General features: G+C 36.5%; 1 protein-coding gene and 1 pseudogene across 6 annotated transcripts in view; both read right to left on the bottom strand.

The window, feature by feature from the left end:
- The window catches only part of LOC106879891 (transmembrane protein 94), a 96,089-nt gene extending 74,057 nt beyond the window's left edge, over nt 1–22,032 (bottom strand). For all 6 annotated transcript variants that reach the window (XR_016241062.1, XR_016241063.1, XM_089349042.1 and 3 more), the window contains exon 1: nt 21,926–22,032. The gene's annotated coding sequence lies outside the window, so the exon portion shown is untranslated. The remainder of the gene's footprint in view (nt 1–21,925) is intronic.
- Nucleotides 17,039–17,157, bottom strand: LOC149136552 (5S ribosomal RNA; annotated as a pseudogene).
- Nucleotides 22,033–22,232: the final 200 nt, after the last annotated feature.

Genomic DNA, 22,232 nt, shown 5'->3' with positions numbered 1-22,232 from the left:
CCATTCACAAGGCTTTGGTTGCCTAATGTGGAGCACAGTGAGATCGAACCCAAGACTACATGGTTAGGAAGCAAGTTTCTTAAGTACACATCTACACTTGCACTCATAGGAAGTGATATGACTGTCTTAGTGAAAACCTTTCTCCTATAAAGGTATATGACATATAACTAAGAATTTGTAGCAATGGGAGAATTAATGAACTAAATATCATATGATCTGTTGAATGTGTGTCATGACTGAAACAAATTGTGTATAAGTAACTTGAGGAAACAAAAGAGGCAACAATACAAATACACACACATAATAGATCTGCTGGTGAGCCTTTACTCCCCCACTGTCACTGACCCATTCCACTCTCCTTCACTAATACTTGTTACCTCTCCCTCCTCCTCACATTTTTTTCCCCACTGTTATAATAACTGTTCCCCATTCTTGCTATTCTATTCCATTCTATTTATCCTGCAACCCTAGTAAAACATTTCATCACTCCTCTCTCCACTGAAATATTCTGCTCAAAACAGGACTTCTCTTCCTTATATCAAATATATTCCACCTTTGAACTCTCAGTATTAGTATTAGCTGACATAGATCATCCCCAGTTTCCTTGAATTCTACTGTTTTATTATATCATAAACTGGAGACTCCTTTTAGATGATTATGTGGGGGAAAAAAAATGTAAAAGCTAACAACGATAATTAGATTAATGTATTTAGATAATAAAAATGGTGACATTTATTAACATTGCAATATTAGCTTAAAGCTTTACCTAGATTTGTTATTACTTAATTCTTTCAATAATGCATTAATTAGGTCACCTGAATAATGGAATTTAGCACTTTAAAGAGAACTGCCCAAGCAGTTAACAACAGTTTTAATTCTTGGCTGCTCACTGTTAGTCAAACCTGTTGCAAGTGTTGTTTGCCTATCAAGTGCATCTGAACTTTAATGCACAGAATGCACACAGGTCTGACAGCTCCGTATATATTATTCAATATTGATAATCTAGTAATGAATTAAAGAGTTCATTATGTTCTTTCAATGAGGCTTTGCTTATTCACTTAAGTGAACTGATAGTTCAATTAACTCTGTTGCTCCAAAGGTTTTAGAGGCAGTCAACCAGTGATACATGGTGTTCAGTCAGTTCTGGTTTAGAATTCATGCAGCATATAGTAGCCAGTTAATTACTCAATAGGGGCAGGCATTGCTGTCTGGTAAAGAAGTTCTCTTCCTGGACGTGTTGTTTCAGGTTCAGTCCCGCTGTTTGGCACCTTGGGTATGTTTCTTCTGCTATGGCCCCAAGCTGACCAAAGCCTTAAGTGGTTATGGAAGATGATAACTAAAGACGCCCATTGTATGTATGCATGTGTGAGAGAAAGTGTGTGTAAGTTCATATTTCCCTCATCTTCTCAGGTGTTCATTCACTGGTTGTAACCAATGGCTTTGTTGACAGTGTCATTTGTTTGCAACCCACTGCAAAATCACGTCCAGGATTTTTTGGTAAGTTGCACAATCTCTATAAACAAAAGACATTCATATGGTGTCATTTGTGTACAAATCTGCACATAAACATGTCTGGGCTATTCACTGTTTGATAGACATAAAGATTATTACTTTGCTTTAAAATATGTGGTGGCTGGCAACAGGAAGAGAATCCAGGCATATGAATCTCTCTGCACAACATACTCTTGTCTGACCAATGCAAACAAAAAAAATGTAGATTTTAAAATGATTTTATATCTTATTTTTTTGTTTTTACTTGTTTCAGTCATTAGACTGTGGCCATGCTGGGGCACGACCTTGAAGAATTTTTAGTTGAATCTATCAACCCCAGTACCTCTTTTTTGTTTAAAGCCTGGTACTTATTCTATTGGTCTCTTTTGCCAAATCAAGTTACAGGAATATAAACACACCAGCACCAGTTGTCAAGTGGTGGTGGTGGGGGGAACAAACACAAAGACACACACACACACACACACTGGGCTCCTTTCAGTTTCAGTCTGCCAGATCCACTCATGAGGTTTTGGTTGGCCTGAGGCTAAAGTTGAAGACACTTGCCCAAGTTCAGTCACACAATGGGACTGAACTCGAAACCATGTGGTTGGGAAGCAAACTTCTTACCACACAGCCATGTCTGAACCTATAATGATAATAATGATAAAATGGATTCAGTTCAGTATATTAAAAAGTGCAACACATGCTAATCTGGTTCTCTGCCAATAGTTAAACATTCTAGCAACTACAGAAAACTTAAAGATGTAGTCAATATTGGTAAGTTTCAAACAGAACTTAGTTTCCATTTATTATTGGGTCATCGTACCATGTTAAAGAGATATGTCTGGACATTAAGCTTGGTTGAATTTCATTGTACAATCACCTTTCTTATAATTCAATTTATATATAAAGTATACTGTCTGAAAATTTAGGCCTTGTAACAGTTTAAACACATGAAGTCAAGAATTGTTTTGATGGAATATTTGGCTGCTCTGCTAGCAAATTGAATGAATGACATAAGTTCCTTCATGGCTTACTGCAAATCAGTAAGCTGTCTACAAGAATAGCTGAGAAGTTAAAAGTATGTAATATAAAGTAGGCAGTACTTGATTCATATTTTATATGTTGGCAGGTTGTTGGCTCCAGAAATGTAAGCAAAATATAAGTTATTCTACCCATTGGAGTGTGGCAAGAAAAGGAGGGGAAAAATTAGCAAAACGAAAATTTAAAACAATAAAAACATTGATAGAAAGTTGTTGAGAACGAGAAAAAGAAAACAAAAAAAAAATAAGTGGAATGCACTGAGATGTAGAAAAAAAAAAATCATAAGAGCACAAACCTCTGCCAAGGCAACACCAACGTCCCCTCAACGATTAGCCAGAGATGATATTTAAAATAAAAATATCTGAAATAAACTTGACTGCTCTCACAAATGAAAATACTAAAAATGAACCCGACCACTCTCAAAAATTAAGTTAAAAAAAAACAGAAAAATAATCCAGAATCCCTAAATCTAATCAGTTTGTGCAAATCACAAGACTAAACAACCCTGAAATTTTCATCTGAATTCATCCAGCAGTTCTTGAGATATCTTGTCCACAAACAAACAAACAAACACGATTGAAAACAATGTCTCTGCCTTAGCGAAGGCAATAATAGGATTATGATTCACAACACTGGTTTTACGCACTTATAAATTTAGTGTTTCTTTCTGTCCACCTCAGTTGGAAAATGAACTACATGCATACATTACAGTATATTTAATAAAACATAACTTTTTGATATAGGTATAGTAAATGACAATTTTTTTTAGAATAAGGATGTTTTGATTGTAAACAGTTTATTGGATGAGTTTATTCATATAAGATGTAGAGAGAATCATGCAATAAGTGCAGCAGCAGTTTAAAGATAATATTAAGGACTAAATAAATCTATATGATATTGGTTTCAAATTTTGGCACAGGGCCAGCAATTTTGGGAGAAGGGTAAGTCGATTACATCGACCCCACTGTTCAACTGGTACTTACTTTATTGACACTCAAAAGGATGAAAATCAAAGTTGACCTTGGCGGAATTCAAATTCAGGCTGTAAAGATGGATGAAATGCCACTAAACATTTTGCCTGGCATGCTAACGGTTCTACCAGCTCACCACCTTATAAATCTATATGATATTGCGATACAGCAATTGAAAGTAATCCACAATCAAGTTACATTTTATTGGAATTCACTTGGAAACTTTGACTGCCTTTCAGACAAACCTACACCTCTTCAAGTAATGCCGAATTTGTAGTCAAATCAGATACAACTTAAAACTGGTCATATCTCCTAAGTAGAAACAAAAGATACTAAAACCAGAGCTCAAAATGATGTCTGTTATAATAACTTACAGGAGGTTTTCTATTACAATGCTTCAGGATAATCTCAATCTGCATAGCCAAATGGTAAATGTGGCTGGAGATCACACATTTGTAGTTAGGTAGCATGGTGATCAATATTTTTCTGCTATTAGCTGTCAGATACTACCAAATGACAAAGATACACCGTTTATAAGGGCTAAGTTTCATAGCTATAGAAAAGAAGTGAAAATACAAGTGTTTAGAGTAAATGGATATCATGTAAAAATTGGTCTTTGAGACAGTAAAGTTAAACAATATAGATTTTTTTTTTATATATATTAGTTGGGTGGGTTCATTGCTTTAAAATTTAAATCTGCTAAAACAGAGTGGCATTCCTACAGTAAACAAGCTTATTTAGCTCTTTTAATGCCAATGCACTGAATACCACCCCTATTTCTGGATATAAACCCCTTACTTTAAAGTAATCTACAAACCACATTTCATTTGAATTTATGCCACAAAACATCAGTTATTTTACAATATTTTTCATTATTTTCAAAATGAAATGAAACAATGGCAGTGTATTTCAGCAGAAATATGGTAACAAAAGGTTAACTAGGGGACAGATGTGACTCACTTCCTATCTGTTTTATCAACACCCCTACCCCCAAAAAACAAGGATCTTGTTGAAACCAAGAAAAGAAAAGTGGAGGGTACTTCTGAATACACATAGAAAATTATATGCTGGGCTACAAGGTGACTGTTAAATAAAATAACTCCCAAAATTGTTTATTTTGTGCTAGTATACTTGTATAAAACAAAAACTTCACATATGACATAGAAGAAATTACAGCAGGTATTTTCTTTATAATACATGAATTATGTCTATGTGTCTATGAGACAGTAAAATTGTTTATTGTTTATGCGAGTCTTCAGTTTTATGTATTGTAATTGCTATCACACCAGTTAGATTTCACTCAGATAAGGTCACGCATACACAGTAAGTCACTGGTTCACACAGAAAATTAATATAGCAGTAAGATCACAGTTTGACAATGTTTTCAATAATTAAATTTAATAAGGACAATTTCATAACTGGCATATAAGACAATCCTTTGTTTTAGCGTATTTTTATAGCATCACATTAGAACATCTACAACAAGTAAATGATTGTTGTAAGCTGTGGTAAACACCCATACTGCTTCGGTAGTCTTTAAATGAGTCACAGAAACCAGATTGTTTATGTGTCAGCTAATAAGCCATTACAGTAATAGTTCAAAACCATTTCGCTGTACTGTGTGCCTGAATGAGAAAAGTCATCAGTGGGAACACTCTGACAGCTGCATGTTTCATGAGCTTCCAACTATGTTTAACCCTTTAGCATTCAGATTAACATCCACTTTACATGCTGGCATGGGTTTGACTGGAACTGGTACACTGGAGAGCTACACCAGGTTCCAGTCTGATTTGGCATGGTTTCTATGGCTGGATGCCCTTCTTAACACCAACCAGTCTGAGAGTGTAATGGGTGCTTTTTACATGCCACCAGCATGGGTGTCATTTACACAGGCAATGGCCACGACTACAGTTTCACTTGGCTTGATGAGTCTTCTCAAGCACAACATATCATCAAGGTCTCATCATATTGTTTTCAATGATGTGATTGTTTAATTTTAAGAATGGAATTAGGTGCAAGAGGCCAGATCTGGTCAGTTTGAACATAAATTTAGTAGAATACTTTGGCCAGATATGGCTGGTTTAAATGCTAACAGCTTAAATATTTCCTATGAGCAAATGAAAAACCTCAATAATATTCAAATCCATGACCGTTTAGCTAAGAAGCTTACTTCTCTACAATGTGGTCTTGGGTTCAGTTCCACTGCACAACACCTTGGGCAGATGTCTTCTACTATAGCCCTAAGCTGACCAAAGCCTTGTCAGTGGATCTGGTAGATGGAAACTAAAACAAACAAAAAACCCCATCATCTATATGCATACACACACACACATGTGTGGGCATGGGTATCTATTTGGACGTATCTTTGTCTTAATCTATCTACCCAGCTGTAGAAAATCTGCTTCAACAAACTGTCTGACCCATGCAAGAATGGAAAAGTAGGTGATAAACGATGATAATGGTGGTGGTGGAATGCATAACATGTTTCAATGACTATTTTTTCTGTGAGTTATTGGTAAGTCAAAAAATCAAACTGCTACTGTAGTCATCAGATATTTATATGACGAAGGTGAATTATATTTATTAAACAGTTATGTTCCCTCATCATGAGATATATGGGTCTCCCGACCTCACTTATTTGCTTTGTGTTAAGGTAAGAATATAATACTCACTACTTTGTTTTTACATGAATTTGTTTCATAGTGCAGTGAAATAGTCATTATTCCAACAAACAAAATGCCTTTGAATAGCTGGCTACCTGTCTTGATGATCACTTTTGTCAACATTCAATATAACTAGCATAGTGTAGACATTGAGAAGAAACCTCAATCTTTAAGCAGGGATGAGGATAGCTGTGTGAAAAAGTGCCACACCCTAGCAGTTGAGGAAACCTGTAGAAGAGGTAGGCCCAGGAAGACCTGGGATGAGGTGGTGAGGCACGACCTTCAAACATTGGGCCTCACCGAGGCAATGACTTCTGACCGAGACCTTTGGAAATATGCTGTGCATAAGAAGACCCGGCAAGCCAAGTGAGACCAAAATCGAAGGCCTCAGGCAGCCCACTTATACGTATCTTCCTTCATTGGACACTAAACTCCGCTTGCGAACACCTGTTGAGGCAAGTGAAAGCGAAATCTAATTAAATTCGACGACTGGCACCCATGCCAACGTCATCTCCTTCATTGGAAACGAAACTCGGCTTGCGAAGACCTATTGGGGCAAGCAAAACCATCAATGGCACCTGTGTCCAGCATCGCCTTCCTGGCACTTGTGCCGGATGGCACATGTAAAGACATTCGAGCAAGATCGTTGCCAGTGCCGCCGAACTGGCTCCTGTGCAGGTGGCACGTAAAATACACCATTTTGAGCATGGCCGTTGCCAGTACTGCCTAACTGGCCTTCGTGCTGGTGGCACGTAAGGAAGGGCATCCAGCTGTAGAAACTCTGCCAAATCAGACTGGAGCCTGGTGTAGCCATCTGGTTTCACCAGTCCTCAGTCAAATTGTCCAACCCATGCTAGCATGGAAAGCGGACGTTAAACGATGATGATGATGATGATGATGGTGAAGTGATGAAATGTAAATTTGCAACATAGTTGTGATCATACAATTATTGGAGGTATACCTTCTCATCAGATACATCATAAAAAGAATTGTTTAAATTAATTATTACCCACATTTATACACATCTATAAATACTAGTTTCAAATTGGACACAAAGCCAGCAATTTTGAGGAGAGAGTAAGTCGATTATATCAACCCCAGTGCTCATTTTATCTACCCCAAAAGGATGGCAGGCAAAGTCAACCTCAGCAGAATTTGAACTCAAAATGTAAAGATGGACAAAATGCCGCTAAGCTTGTTGCTCTGCATACTAATGGTTCTGCCAGTTCACTGCCTTAGACACATCTACAAATATTCACATATAAAAGGTCTCCACCTGTCTTATTTAAATATTGGTAACTTTCATAATGCAGACTTAGGCAGCTGCTAGGTGCTTTATTTGTTGTCAAAATATTAGGTCCATGTAAGATCTAATCAATTGAAATACTAATTGCAGTCCAAGGTTATCTTAAATTCTGACCTAACAAAAATTGAAAGAGGTTACAGGCACTGCCTTTCATTTTTAGCTAAATTAATAAAAAATAAATGCAGTTTACATCTTCCCATATATTATTGATATTGTATACATATACAATTTCTCTTTTTAATCAATAACAATGTCATAAAAGACCAAATAGTCTGATCAGTGATCACATTTACAGCATATAAAAGAAAATGTAGAGGCACTTGACTAAATGAGGTTGGTATTTTGCAATGTTGGTATTCCTACCTAGCATGAACCCCCATCTTACTTTCTAACATACAAATATGGTCTTCAGTACGATACTTTTAAAATAACTCTGGAAGTAACAACTATTTTTTTACTAAAGTCTTTACAGAACATGGACACGAGTTCTTAGTAAGCTCTAATTTGTGTAATAAATCCTTGCTAATACATAGTTAATATATAAGTAGGTAAAGTAATCCTGGCAAGCTCGTATTACTTTTTCTACACTCTGAGTGGTTGGCGTTAGGAAGGGCATCCAGCTGTAGAAACTCTGCCAAATCAGATTGGAGCCTGGTGTAGCCATCTGGTTTCACCAGTCCTCAGTCAAATCGTCCAACCCATGCTAGCATGGAAAGCGGACGTTAAACGATGATGATGATGATGTACAATGATATATAACTGGACAAAAAAATGGTGATTAACTGATGAATTATTTCAAGGATACTCATTTAACCCTTTAGCATTTAAATGGGTCATATCCAGGCCAAATATTCCACCTGTTTTATGTTCAAACTGGTCAGGTCAGGCCTGTTACACATTGTAAAAATAAATAATTACAGCATTGAAATCTCAAAGCATTCCATTCGAGAGTAATCTGAGTGCAATTAAATACTCATAGATGGACAAAGGTTGTTTGCCAATGAGTGAAAAATGAACACTTCAACAAATTTCTTTTAGAAGCTTTATGTAAGTCACCCTTACAAGATTTAGTTATCAGTAAAACTGGAGTCCTCAAGATTATTAAAATGAGGGTGGGAACGAGAGTTTCAAGATAATTAAAAGCGTGGGCAGGAAAGAACTTAATCATCAATACATATATATATAAGTGTAACATAAAAAACACCTCCAAAGGCTAAACATAACTGACAATGTAAATGCACATGCTTACCTGCAGGAAACTTAGGTTCATAATTGAAAACACACATCTGCTTCAATAATTGCATAATGATAGAAATAAGTGAAATTTAAAACAATGAGAAAGAAAAAAAGTTTTCATTACACTATAAATACTAAGATTTAATTTTCCACTCTGAAAACTTAATTTCCATTGCTAAACACACTGATATAAAGAACTAAATTTTTAAAACCTACATCATTCTACATTTAATTAATAAAATGTTGCATCTGAATTAACTGAACGTAGAGTGCAACTATGGCATGCGGTTAAGAAATTTGTTTTGCAATCATGTGGTTTTTCAATTTAACACTTTAGCATTTAAAATTGACCATATCCAGCCAAAATATTCTACCTGTTTTATGTTCAAACTGGCCTGATCCTGCCTCTCACACCTACCCTACAATGTTAGTCTAAAAAACATACACCCATGCAATCAAAATCTCAAGGCTACAAAATAATGTAGGATAAATTCAAAACAATGTGAATAAATAAGCAGCACATTTGATAGAATAATCTGAACGCTAAAGGGTTAAACTACTGCTGCTGCATCAAAGGATAAAGAGCTTTTTATCATAAGATTGAATTAACCAAAGCTTTATTGAGTGTAAGTGGGTAGATTTAGAATCTGTCACATAAACTTAACTTGTTCTTGGATAGCAGACTTACTGCATTGCCTAGTTTAACATCATCACCTGACACTTGGTGCATTTAGTGCAAACAGGTCTCCAGCATATGAGGATAAGTAACTCAATACTCTGGTACACTACTTCTTACTGCAGTAAACCACTGGGTTTTCTTCCACCCCACTCAGTTGCTGAGGCACTGCACGAAATAGCTGATCTTCTTCCTTTCACTAAGCCAGAAAAAAAATTTCTATTATAGAGATTACAATGCCTTGAAAACATCAAAACATTATGCTATCATAACAATAGCAGGTCTCATAGTGCAATAGTGTTTATTGGTAAAACGAGTTCATAACTGTTTGGCTCCCAGTTAGAACTGCTTTCATTTTCACTTGTCTTGTTAACACCCTTTGCAAACAAGAAATCCACAATTTCCTATAGTTCTCCATATAAAAATCTCACGCGTTTAGCTTATGTGACAAAATAAATATTATTCTTTTCAACTATAGCTCTTAAAGCTTTTCTATTAATTGAAGAAGTTAACAGGTTTAAAACGTAGAAAGAAAAATATAAACAATTTATTAGTTTTTTTTTCCCCACACTTTATTGAGTGTCTATAGAGGTTTAAACTATAAAATTCTATAAACACAGCTTTCCTTCTGACTGTTTTGCTGCCCCACCAAGTTTGTATGAATGAGTATACTATAGGACATTCATTGAAAGGTGACACACAAACAGAATAATGTATTTTTGTTAAGTAGTTAGAGCACTAAGTTCAACACATGACAAAGCAGATTATAGTTAATGGAACAGAAGAGTACATCACAAAATTCAAAGTGCTATTTGAATCCATATATGGGTAATGGTCATCTGTAATGCTTGAATGAAGATGAATGGCCACCAATGTAGTATGAAGATGGCCTGTCCTAGGGGATAGACAAAGAACTAGTAACCTGACATTAACTAGTGACCTGAACTTCTTTCAATAACAGTATTGGGCTGGCACAAAAGAAGAAAAACTATGTCAGATAAGTAAATATTTCATATGTTTATGTGTATGAAAGTGTGTATTTGAGAATATATGAATGTATATAGATAAATATGAACGTATTTGTATGAATATATGAATGTGTATACACATGCATGTACATATGGGTTTGTGTTCACTGCACAAGTGAAGGAATGTGTGTAAATGTCACATGAATGTGAATCACATAGTTGGACAATTTTTCTCAATCGATTTGTTATTCATTCATAAGTGACAAACTAGTTTTTCATGTTTTACTTGAAATGTGTGTATCTATATGTGAGTGTGTGTATACACACACACTCATCTGTATCTATTATAAACATGTGTGTGAGTGTGTATGTTTTGGAACCATGTATCTTTAGGTTCAGTTTCATTGTGGAGCTTCTTGGTCACTCCAGGATAACAAATGAGGGAATTTGACAGATGAAAACTATATTAAGCCCATTGCAGATATTTATATATATGACGAACTTAATGGAACATCACAGTAGAACCCAAAGATATGTGGTTCCAAAGCAAACTTCTTAACTACACAGTATGCCTGTACATATATACATTTTTTTTTATTTATGCACCCTTTTAAAGCCTAGCCAGGCTCATGGGCCCGGTTTTCTGGTTTCTGTGGTGTATGCCCCCCCCCCCCCCCCCAGCTAGACGGGACGCCAATCCATCGCAGCTTTACTCAAGAAACAGGAAGAAAGAGAGAGAGAAAGTTGGGGCGAAAGAGTACAACAGGGGTCACCACCATCCCCTGCTGGAGCACCGTGGAGCTTTAGGTGTTTTTGCTCAATAAACACACATAATGCCCGGTCTGGGAATCGAAACCGCGATCCTCTGACCGCGAGTCCGCTGCCCTAACCACTGGGCCTCCACACATATATACATACAAACACATATGTGTGTGTGAGTGTATATTTATATTCATACACACAAAAACATTCATATCCACACACACACACACACACACACATAATACACACATAAACATGCATATAAATACGTACATACATACATAAATATTGTTTTAATATTTTTCCATATTTGCATGGGTCAAACGAGACAACATTGGGACAGAGTTTTCTAGGCTGTACTTCCTGGAGAGAAGACACAAAAGATTTTGCAGTGATATATATGTGGAAGATCCTGGAAGGTCAAGCACCCAACTTTGGGATTGGAAGCTATATCAATCATTGGATTGGATGGCATTGCATAGTACCAAAGATCACAACATCTCCATCCAGTATAAGAACCAAATACTGTAACAACCTAAGGTTCAAAAGCCTGCTGCTTTTCAAGACCTTGGTAAAAGAACTCAGAGATCAACAAGCTGTACATGTGAATGTGTTCAAAAAACAATTAGACCAATTTTTTTTTTTGAAGTACCAGATGAATCTACATCAAAGCAAGAAACAAAGAACTCTGTCCAACTCACTACTTCATCAGGACAGATTCCAGAGGCAAGATCAGGAAGAGTGTCTAAAATAAACAAGCATTAACACTAATGGTTCCGACCCAGCATGGCCACAGCCTCTGACTGAAACTACACAGCATTTTGCTGTAAAATAGTGCCTCCAAAGTTGTCTAACTCATGCTAGCAATGAAAAATAGACACAAAAACTAATGAACAGATGTATACACACATATATGCATACATATACACATAAATACGCAAATATACACATACACCTTTACAAAAACATGTACATACACACATATTACACACATACACAAGCATGGCTGCATGGTAAGAACTTTGCTTCCTAACCACATGGTTCCAGGTTCAATCCCACCGCGTGGCACCTTGGGCAAGTGTTTTTTTTATTATAGCCATGGGGCCTTGTGAGTGGATCTGATAAATGGAAACTGAAAGAAACCCATTGTGTGTGTGTGTGTGTATGTGTGTCTGTCTACAACAATGGTTCAGCAAAAAGACTGACAGAATAAGTACCAGGCTTTAAAAAAATAAGTACTGGTGGTTGATTCATTTAACTAAAATTTTCAAGGTGGTACCCCCAAAGTAGCTGCAGTTCAGTAACTGAAATGAGATAAAAGGTACACCTACATATGCATGTATACAGACAGACAGACAGAAGAAGATCTAGATACCTGTTGCATAGATCACAACTAGGAATTTCTACAAAGTAATCTGCTTGGGGTTACAGATCAGACATTTAGCAAGAGCAAACTCTCAGCCAAATCAAAAGCGACACAGTGAGAGAATGACATGGCTGATAGAGTGATAAAGGCAAGGAGACAGGCTTGATAAACCTGAAAGGAAGGTGATAGTAAGGAGCATTACCAAATGACAAGAAGGGCAGCTAGGCAACAAACTTAAGGCTAAGAAGGAAAAGATTTGTGTGAGGATCAGCGGTGTGAAGTGTTCAGGACTGCAAGAGACTATGAGAGAGAACCAAGGCGTCACTGGTGAGAAGTGTATTCAGAATGATGAAAGTATACTAGCCATAGAAATGGGGAACAATAAAGAGGCATTGAAAGGTGCTCAACTTGGAGAATACATGGGAAAACAGGAGTTACCTTGTGCTGACTCTACAGTTCAAGTTGGCAACTATGTGGTATAAAGCAATCAAGGACATGAAGGGAAGGACAGCTGTGGGGTAGGATACATGATTACCACTCATGTAGGGTACTCATGTGGGATAGGATACATGATTACCACTCAGTTAATCAGCATACAGGAAGGGAATGACTGGTGTAGCAGTATCATTGTGAACTGCTATAAAGGCAAAGGAGATGCCTTAGAGAGGAAACTATGGAGGAATCAAACAATTAGATCAGCAGTTATGAAGATCACAGAGAGAGAGAGCTGCAGCACAGCTGACCCATAATGGAATAGACCGAGATGAGATGCAGTTTGGCTGTGTCCCCAGATGAGGCAATCTTCTTAGTGAGGTAACTAGAGGAGAAATACTTGGCTAAGAATAAACTGCCATTTCTGGCCTTCATTGATTTGAAGAAAGCATTTGAAACTTAGTAATTTGGTAGTCACTGAGGAAACTAGGTGGAGATGAATGACTTGTGAGGGCTGCAAAAGCCAGATACAAAGACACAGTAAGTAAAATGAGAGTCGATAATGATTTTAGTTACAAATTTAGCATGAAGGTAGGAGTTCATCAAGGTTAAGTCCTTTCCTACTCATCACAGAGGAGTTTATGACTAGATGTCCATGGGAACTCCTATATACTAATGATTTAGTTTCCATAGCTTAATCTATAGGGGGATTAAAAAGGAAATTCTAGACAGGGAAGTTAAACCTTAAACTGAGAGGCCTCAAAATAAACTTAACAAAGACTAATGTTTTAGGAAGTGGGAAAGAAAACAAGACCCTAGTTTCTTCAGGGATGTGGCCTGGTTTGATATGCAGACAAGGAGTAGATATAAACTCCATATGCTGTATGAATGTGAGCTATGGACACACAAGAGATGTAGTGGAATCGTAGGCAGACTATCCAAGAATGAGAGCTCTGTATGTGGTAAGTCCACTGGAATGGTACATACTAGTAGTACACTGGAATATCTTTTCTTAAATGCTTGGATAAATCACTAGAAATGGTTGATAGCTTTTATTATCAAGAAGATGTAATTATCAAGGGAGGTGATTGCTCTGAAAGTATTGTAACCAGAACAAGAATGGCTTGGAGGAAGTTAGGGGAGCTACTACATCTCCTGGTAACAAATGTCTTTTCCTTCAGAGCAGATGGGCAGACTGTATGGTGTTTGCACTAGAACTGCAATGCTACATGGAAGTGAGGCATAAGCCTTCAATGCAGAGGGCTTGAGAAGACTGGAAAAGAAATGAAGTGAGCATACACCAATTGGATGTAAAATGTAAGTGTACATGAAAGACATAGTACAAATGTGTTGAGAGAAAAACAGGGCATGGGAGGAATTAGATGTAGTGTGCAAAGAAAAAAGACTGTGCTGGAATGGACATGTGATGGAGACAGTTACATAGAGAAGAGCTAATCACTAAATGTGGACGGAGCCTGCAAAAGAGGGTAGCCCAGGAAGACATGAGACAAAGTGGTAAAGGCTGGTCTCAGGATCTTGAACCTCAAATGTGATGACAAAGGACTGGGATGACTTGCAATATTTGGTTCTTGTGAAGACCTGCCCACCTCAGCAAAAAACTGAGTTATGGTACAACTGTATGTGCATAACTGAGCCCTTCACCCAATTTCCATCCTCTTCAAGACACCCCCTCTTCATCACCACTCATTACTTCCCTTACTGCAGTTCTTCCTTGATACCACTTATCTTCTTACCACCAAGAACCATTCCACTTGTTATCCATCCTTTATCCATTAATACTGTTCTCTCCATTCATACTTTTATTGATCAATCATCCCAACTGAGCCACCCTCCTGCAACAGATCAAACATCATGTCATCTCTCTTTCATCCTTTTTCTGTCTACTGTATTATCATTAGTATTGTGCCCACACTTATCAGATCTCCTCCTCCTCCTTATTCACTCCTGACAACCCTGCCCCACTCATACCTTGGAGGTCCCTATTTTGACATCCATCATCTCCACTATTTTTATCACTTTCTGGCCCCACTCAATCATGCCCACCCTCTCCTATAAAATGTGTGTAGCCATCTAGCTCCTTTACAGCAACAAAGCTGTTCAGGTCGGACCCTTTTCTCTCATACTTCATCCTTCTTTACTCCTCATCTCTAAATATAAAGGTGCTCCCTCAGGATTCATAGTCTTGCAAGATACATGGCAACCTCACTGGTGCTGGTAGCACAAGAAACGCACCCAGTAAACACCGTAAAGCGGTTGGCAAAACCATGCCAGAGCAGACCCTGGAACACAAGGCAGTCCTTAGGTTCATCAGAACCTGTCAAACTGTCCAACACATGCTAGCAGGGAACATAGACATTAAATGATGATGACATGCATACATATGCATGCACACACACACATATGTACATATATATATTTATACAAAGATATATTCAAGAATTACACATAAACATACTCATATATATACACATATACATGTGTGTGTATGTGTTTGTGTATATATGTGTGTATGTATATATATATATATATATATATACATACATGCACACACACACAAACAAACAAACAAACATACATATATATATATATATATATATATATATATATGCCAACATGTAAGCTGAAAATTTAGCCCTAGGTTTTAACCTTGAAAAAGTTATATCAGCTTACTTGCAGGTCATGCATGAATTGTTCTCAAGAATCTCTGCCTCTAAGTCTGGTTACTTTCTTTGGTTCTGATCCCTATTTGCACACTTGTCTTTATTCCTTTTTTTTTCTTTTATTTATTTCAGTCATTTAACTGCAGCCATGCTGGAGCACCGCCTTAAGTCAAACGATCGACCCCAGGACTTATTCTTTGTAAGCCAAGTACTTATTCTATAGGTCTCTTTTGCTGAACCGCTATATTGCAGGGATGTAAACATACCAGCATTGGTTGTCAAGCGATGTTGGGGGGGGGGGGGGGCAAACACAGACATACAAACATATACATGCATACATATATATATATATATATATATATATATATATATATATATACGACGGGCTTTTTTCAGTTTCCGTATTCCAAATCCACTCACAAGGCTTTGGTTGGCTCGAGGATATAGTAGAAGACACTTGCCCAAGGTGCCATGCAGTGGGACTGAACCCAGAACCATGTCACTGATAAGCAAGCTATTTACCATACAACCACTCCTGTGACTATAGGCACTTTTTTCAAACATTTCTAAATTTTTTGCTGTTCTCTGACTTGTTTCTCATTCATCATGAACTGTGCAGCAGTGGTGCTGCTGTTGTATTCTTTGGCACACAGTACGACTTTCATATTTCATCCATTTTCACTGTTGTTGCAACATCTTGATAGGGGTCGTAATAACAAGTAAGATCAATATGTTTCCTTGCAAGCAATTTGATATCAAATGGACACTTTTCAGAATAGTAGAGACACATAACTACAAAGGTCAGTTGCCATTTTTAACAGACCTTTGATAACCTGTATTAACCTTTTCATCTTCATTTTAATTATCATCACAATAAACTACAAACAACAAGAATGCTTTATTGAAAGTAATTTATCGAAATACTGACACTAATTACCTGTTTCAAATTAAGAAATAGAGCAAGTATACTTATTTTTATTTATGCAATTCTTAATTTAATAATAACTTTAATATTGGTTTCAAAATTTGACACAAAGCCAACAAGTATGAGGGGAGGAGCAAGTCAATTACATCGACTCCAGTACTCAGTTGGTACTTATTTTATTGATACCAAAAGGAAGAAAAGCAAAGTTAAGCAACAAAATTTGAACTCTGAATGTAAAGACAGAAGAAATGCTTATTTCTTTATTGCCCACAAGGGGGCTAAACATAGAGGGGACAAACAAGGACAGATAAAGGGATTAAGTCGACTACATCGACTCCAGTGCGTAACTGGTACTTATTTAATCGACCCCGAAAGGATAAAAGGCAAAGTCAACCTCGGCGGAATTTGAACTCAGAACGTAGCGGCAGACGAAATACCGCTAAGCATTTCGCCCAGCGTGCTAGCGTTTCTGCCAGCTCACCGCCTTCTTTTTTCTTTTTTTTCTTTTTTTTTTATATGCTTACAGCACCTAGGTTTCCCAAGCGGTCACCCATCTAAGTACTCACTAGGCTCGACGTTGCTTAACTTCGGTGATCGGACGAGAACCGGTGCTCTCAGCGTGATATGACCGTAGTGCTAATGATTCTGCCAGCTCACCACTTTAATAATAGCTTCAAAAATGCTTCATTACAACAATGGTCATTCCACATTTCTGTTTTACATGCAAAGTTCTTCACATTATGTCATTGAAACTGGGGACCCCCCCCCCCACCCATGATTTCAAAGAGATATGTGTCTACTCCACTATATATTTATGAATTGTAAAGATTCTGTTCAAGTTCATTCATATTTCTGAACCTTAAATTATTCTGGAGATTGATCGGTTATTGCTATACAATGCCCTTGGGTTATATGCCATAATATTAAAAACTACCATCTTTGGCCTAAAAATTCACCTTAGCCTATACGATGATTTGGCTTATATGCTGGTATATACAGTGTGTGTGTATATACACACACAGGTATTATACACAAGCATATATACATATTACACAGTGTCTATCTGATAATGTTCCAGAGTACCCTTGCTCCCAAGATTTAAACAAGTTCTTCCTTGACTGTTGGCATCTATACACACACATATATATGTATTTACACATTTATCTACATATAGTCATGTATATATACATACATATATTATATACAATACAGATATACACTTATGTAAATACATGTGTGTGCATATTCATACATGCACCACCATCGTTGTTTTAACATCTACTTTTCCATGCTCACAAGTTTCAGATGTTGGAACAGATTTTTCTATGAGTGGATGCCATTTCTGACATTTGAAACACATTACAAAGTATTATGCTAGGCCAACCTGTTGCTGGCCACTTCAAAATATTCCATTCCTGACTTATCAATGTGTGGAATCTCCACACACCATGGAGCGACAGACTCAATGAAATGGAAAGAACAACCCATCATACTAAAACTTGGAACCATGTCACCAAGTATAAATTGAGCATTCTTTTTCTTCTCCAACACCTCTTAGTTCAGTAATCCCCTTCTTCTAATCCTTCAATTCTCCTCTCATCTCAAGTTTTGCCTTCAGCTTTACCTACTTCACTCCTCTTTTGATTTCTCTTTCCTTCTCACTTAGTTTATACTACTTCTTGTCTGCCTATGAAGCTTATGTCTTGTATTCCTTGTCAGTTGCAACCAGTTTCTCAAACATAAAGGATGTAAAATCCTGCTGTCATTTATTCTCCTCCAGTCATCTTTACCCTGAAGAAGACTGTCTGAAATGCTGGATACCCAACTGCCACGGGCAATTTCCCTGTACTCTGTCACTTTCCCAAATAAGTACATATACATTCATATGTATAAATATAAATACAATTGTATATGTGTGTGTGTGTGTGTGTGTGTGTGTGTGTATGTATGTATGTATGTATGTATGTATGTATGTATGTATGTATGTATGTATGTATGTATGTATATATAGAGAGAGAGAGAGAGAGAGAGAGAGAGAGAGAGAGAGAGAGAGAGAGAGAGAGAGAGAGAGAGAGAGAGAGAGAGAGAGAGAGAGAGAGAGAGAGAGAGGAGAAAGAGAGAGAGAGAGAAAGAGAGAGAGAGAGAAAGAGAGAGAGAGAAAGAGAACGAGAGAGAGAGAGAGAACGAGAGAGAGAGAGAACGAGAGAGAGAGAGAACGAGAGAGAGAGAGAACGAGAGAGAGAGAGAGAGAAAGAGAGAGAGAGAGAAAGAGAGAGAGAGAGAAAGAGAGAGAGAGAGAGAAAGATAGAGAGAGAAAGAGAGAGAGAGATGCTGATGGGCTCAGGCAGGCTCTGTTGCTCCTTGGACAAGTGTTTGTTACTACAGCACTGAGCCAACTAAAACCTTCTGAGTGGATTTGGTAGACACAAATTGAAAGAAGCCTGTCATAACATATAATATATATATATATATATATATATATATATATATATATAGATAGATAGATAGATACACACACACGCAGGTGTGCATGGGCCTGTGTGTTTGCATCTCATTGTCTTGCCATTGTGTGATAGTCGCAAATAAGTATAACTGTCATACAAGTAGTGTCCTTGGTTTCCATTCTTCCGTGAAAGCATGCTGGAAAATACTACCTTGCTCAGAAACAGGTGTGAGTTGGTGACAGGATGGGCATTAGGCCGGAGAAAATTTGCCTCAACGAATCCGTCTGACTTACGCAAGCATGAAAAAAATGGAGTTAAAACGATGTTGCTGATAAGTGTATATACCTTTACACACACATTTGCGTATGTATACGCATAGATATTTGCAATATATTTATACTCAAATATTTGCATATATTTATACGCGCACACACTTGAATATGAGTATATTATATATATATATACATACACAATGAGAGAGGGAGAGAGAGAGAGAAAGAGAGAGCTACACCTTAGAGAGAAATATATGAAAATACATGAAAAGAAAATCTGTGTCACTCTATAGAAATGAACCAGAGTTATGAATGGAATAATACAATCGTTTAAACTGTATCTCAACAAGTTGTAAATAAAAAAAATAATAGAATATATATACATAAACAATTTGAATAATGAAAGAAAATTGTATACATCAGGTCAAAGATATATATTTGTTTATCATTGGAAAGAGAAAGCAAGAAAACAGATTTTTAGGATAGAGATATATGAAATCTGTGTATCACTATGCAATATAATTCATAGTATTAATTTAATTTCATAAAATGCTAAATTCTTATTTGAGTAGAGTCGATTTATAGCATTTGTTATCATTTGGAGGGAGGCCAGACTAGTTGCATACATACTGACTTTTACTATCAACAATCAATAACTGCCAATTAATTTGGCAGTTGTCGGTACAATAGTACCTAAGCAATCCCACTGCCACAATCTACCTACCCAAAAAGGTGTACATAAAATAAGGAGGAAAAAATATGAATTTATTTTTATTTAAAAACTAAAGACACTCATCATTTAAAGGAAATTAAGAGTAGGAAAAAATGATTTATTTATTGTTAAACCACATTAAACAACAAAAGAAACATCTTATGAAGACTATTTCCCTAAAAAATATAGTCCAGACAGTTTTTTTATTTTTTTATTTTCAGCTGATTTCTGCCCGTGATTGTGGGCGGCATTCTGACCCCTACTCAAAAATACATTTCTATATCAAAATGCCGTTATTTATTCACTACTTTGAGAGAATAAATAAACACATGACCCTACTCAAGCAGGACATAAACAGGAAAAACGTAATCTGTTAATAGTCGTCATTCTGCTATCGAATCATTGTTGATAAGTCTCTATTTTCCCTTTTGTTGTATTCTCAAAAACATCACGACCTACTGCAAAGTTTAACACGATATATATCTGTCTATCTATATATATATATATATATATATATATATATATATATATATATATATAAGCAATAAAATATATAGATACAAAAACTAACGGGGTTATCTGCAATATGATATTAAAGTATAATTCCAAACGTTTTCTTCCATCCAGACTCTCCCACGCACTTTCAGCATTTCTCCTATATCATAACATGAGTCAGTATATAGTTCCACACATTCGACATATACATAAAGGTTGCACATGTGTTATAAATGCATCAGTTAATAACGAATCGGCAACAGGGTTTTAAAGTAACAACATTATCCTCGAATAAATAAAATTAAAAAAAAAAAGAGAGAGAGAAATGAAGACACAAACAACAACAGCACATAAAACAACAGACATTCCACCTTGCAGAAAAGTTTCATCATTATTATTTTTGAAACCACCACAATTACTATTATTATTATTATTATTACTAGAAGTATGGGCGAGATGGCAGAATAGTTAACGTGTTGGACAAAATGCTGAGCAGCATTTCTTCCGGCTCCTTACGTTCTGCTTTCAAATACAGCCGAAGTCAACTTTGCTTTTCATTCTTTCAGGGTCGATAAAACAAAATACGAGTCAAGCACTCGAGTCGATATAATCAACACCTCTCCCCCACCAAAAAAACTGCAGGCCTTGTGCCACAATTTAAAATAATTATTATCGACTTTGCCTTTCATCTTTTCAGGGTCGATAAAAAAAAGTACTAGTTGAGAACTGGGGTCGAATTAAGCGACTAGACCCCTCCCCCACAATTTCATGCCTTGTGTCTAAAGTAGAAAAGGTTATTATTATTATTATTTCTTTATATACAATGTTCAAATCCAGCTAAGATCAACTTTGTGTTTCAGCCCTTTGGGTCGATAAAGCACTGTCTAGTATTGGGCTCGATTAACCCACTTGCCCTCGAAATTACCGGCTTTGTACCTTAATCAGAAACAATTATTATTGTTACGAGTCAATAGAGCATCCTATATATATATAATAATATGGGTTCGCTAGAAATAGCAGCAACATTTTCAAAAATGTAGACACAAAGTCACACGTTTGGAAAAGGGTACAGTCGATATAAAATTAACCATAAACACTTTAGCTGACTGTTACTTCGTTTTATCGACCCTAGAAAAATGAAGCCGTGATAATGTCACTGATTAATTTCTCTCCTATCCTAAAGGAAAAAAAAAATAATAATAATAAATGAACTTTTTCAAATCATTCACCGGTAACACTACATTTGAAGGTAGCGATAATGTCGGCACCGCAGGTAAACATTTACATCCAGTCAAAGACTAAAAAACAAGTGATGTTGTCTGCTATACATTTCAATTGCAAATTTTCTATGAAGCAAATCTATTACAGACGAACACTTCAAACCTTTATAAACGCATATATCTATTCAATGATATATCAAGATATATACATATATATAAGCAACAAGCAAATAATTTTGCTTCGTGTTAAAATTAGCTTACCTAGAGTGATCAGACTTCCCACCAGAGTTTCCTTTCAATTAATTCGGACAATAATGAGACCAAATGTTCATACATAACTTCTCCTTTCACATGCATAGAAATATGGCGGTAACGTTTGTAACGAGCTCTCTGATTGGTTGAATTATCGTTCTTGTGTTCATGTGATTTTTTTGTTTGTTTTATGTTCTACTTGTTTGTATGAGTGGTGTGGTGTGAGTATTGTGTTGCGTGTGTTGTGCAAGGGTGGGCTTGTGGTGCATGCAATTATTTTCTCATAGATGCACATGTGTGTGGGTGTCTCTCTTTT

Source organism: Octopus bimaculoides, chromosome 3 (genome assembly GCF_046866305.1).
Source record: "Octopus bimaculoides isolate indiv1 chromosome 3, ASM4686630v1, whole genome shotgun sequence".
Taxonomy (NCBI): Eukaryota; Metazoa; Mollusca; class Cephalopoda; order Octopoda; family Octopodidae; genus Octopus; species Octopus bimaculoides.
This window is presented reverse-complemented; position numbering and strand designations above follow the sequence as displayed.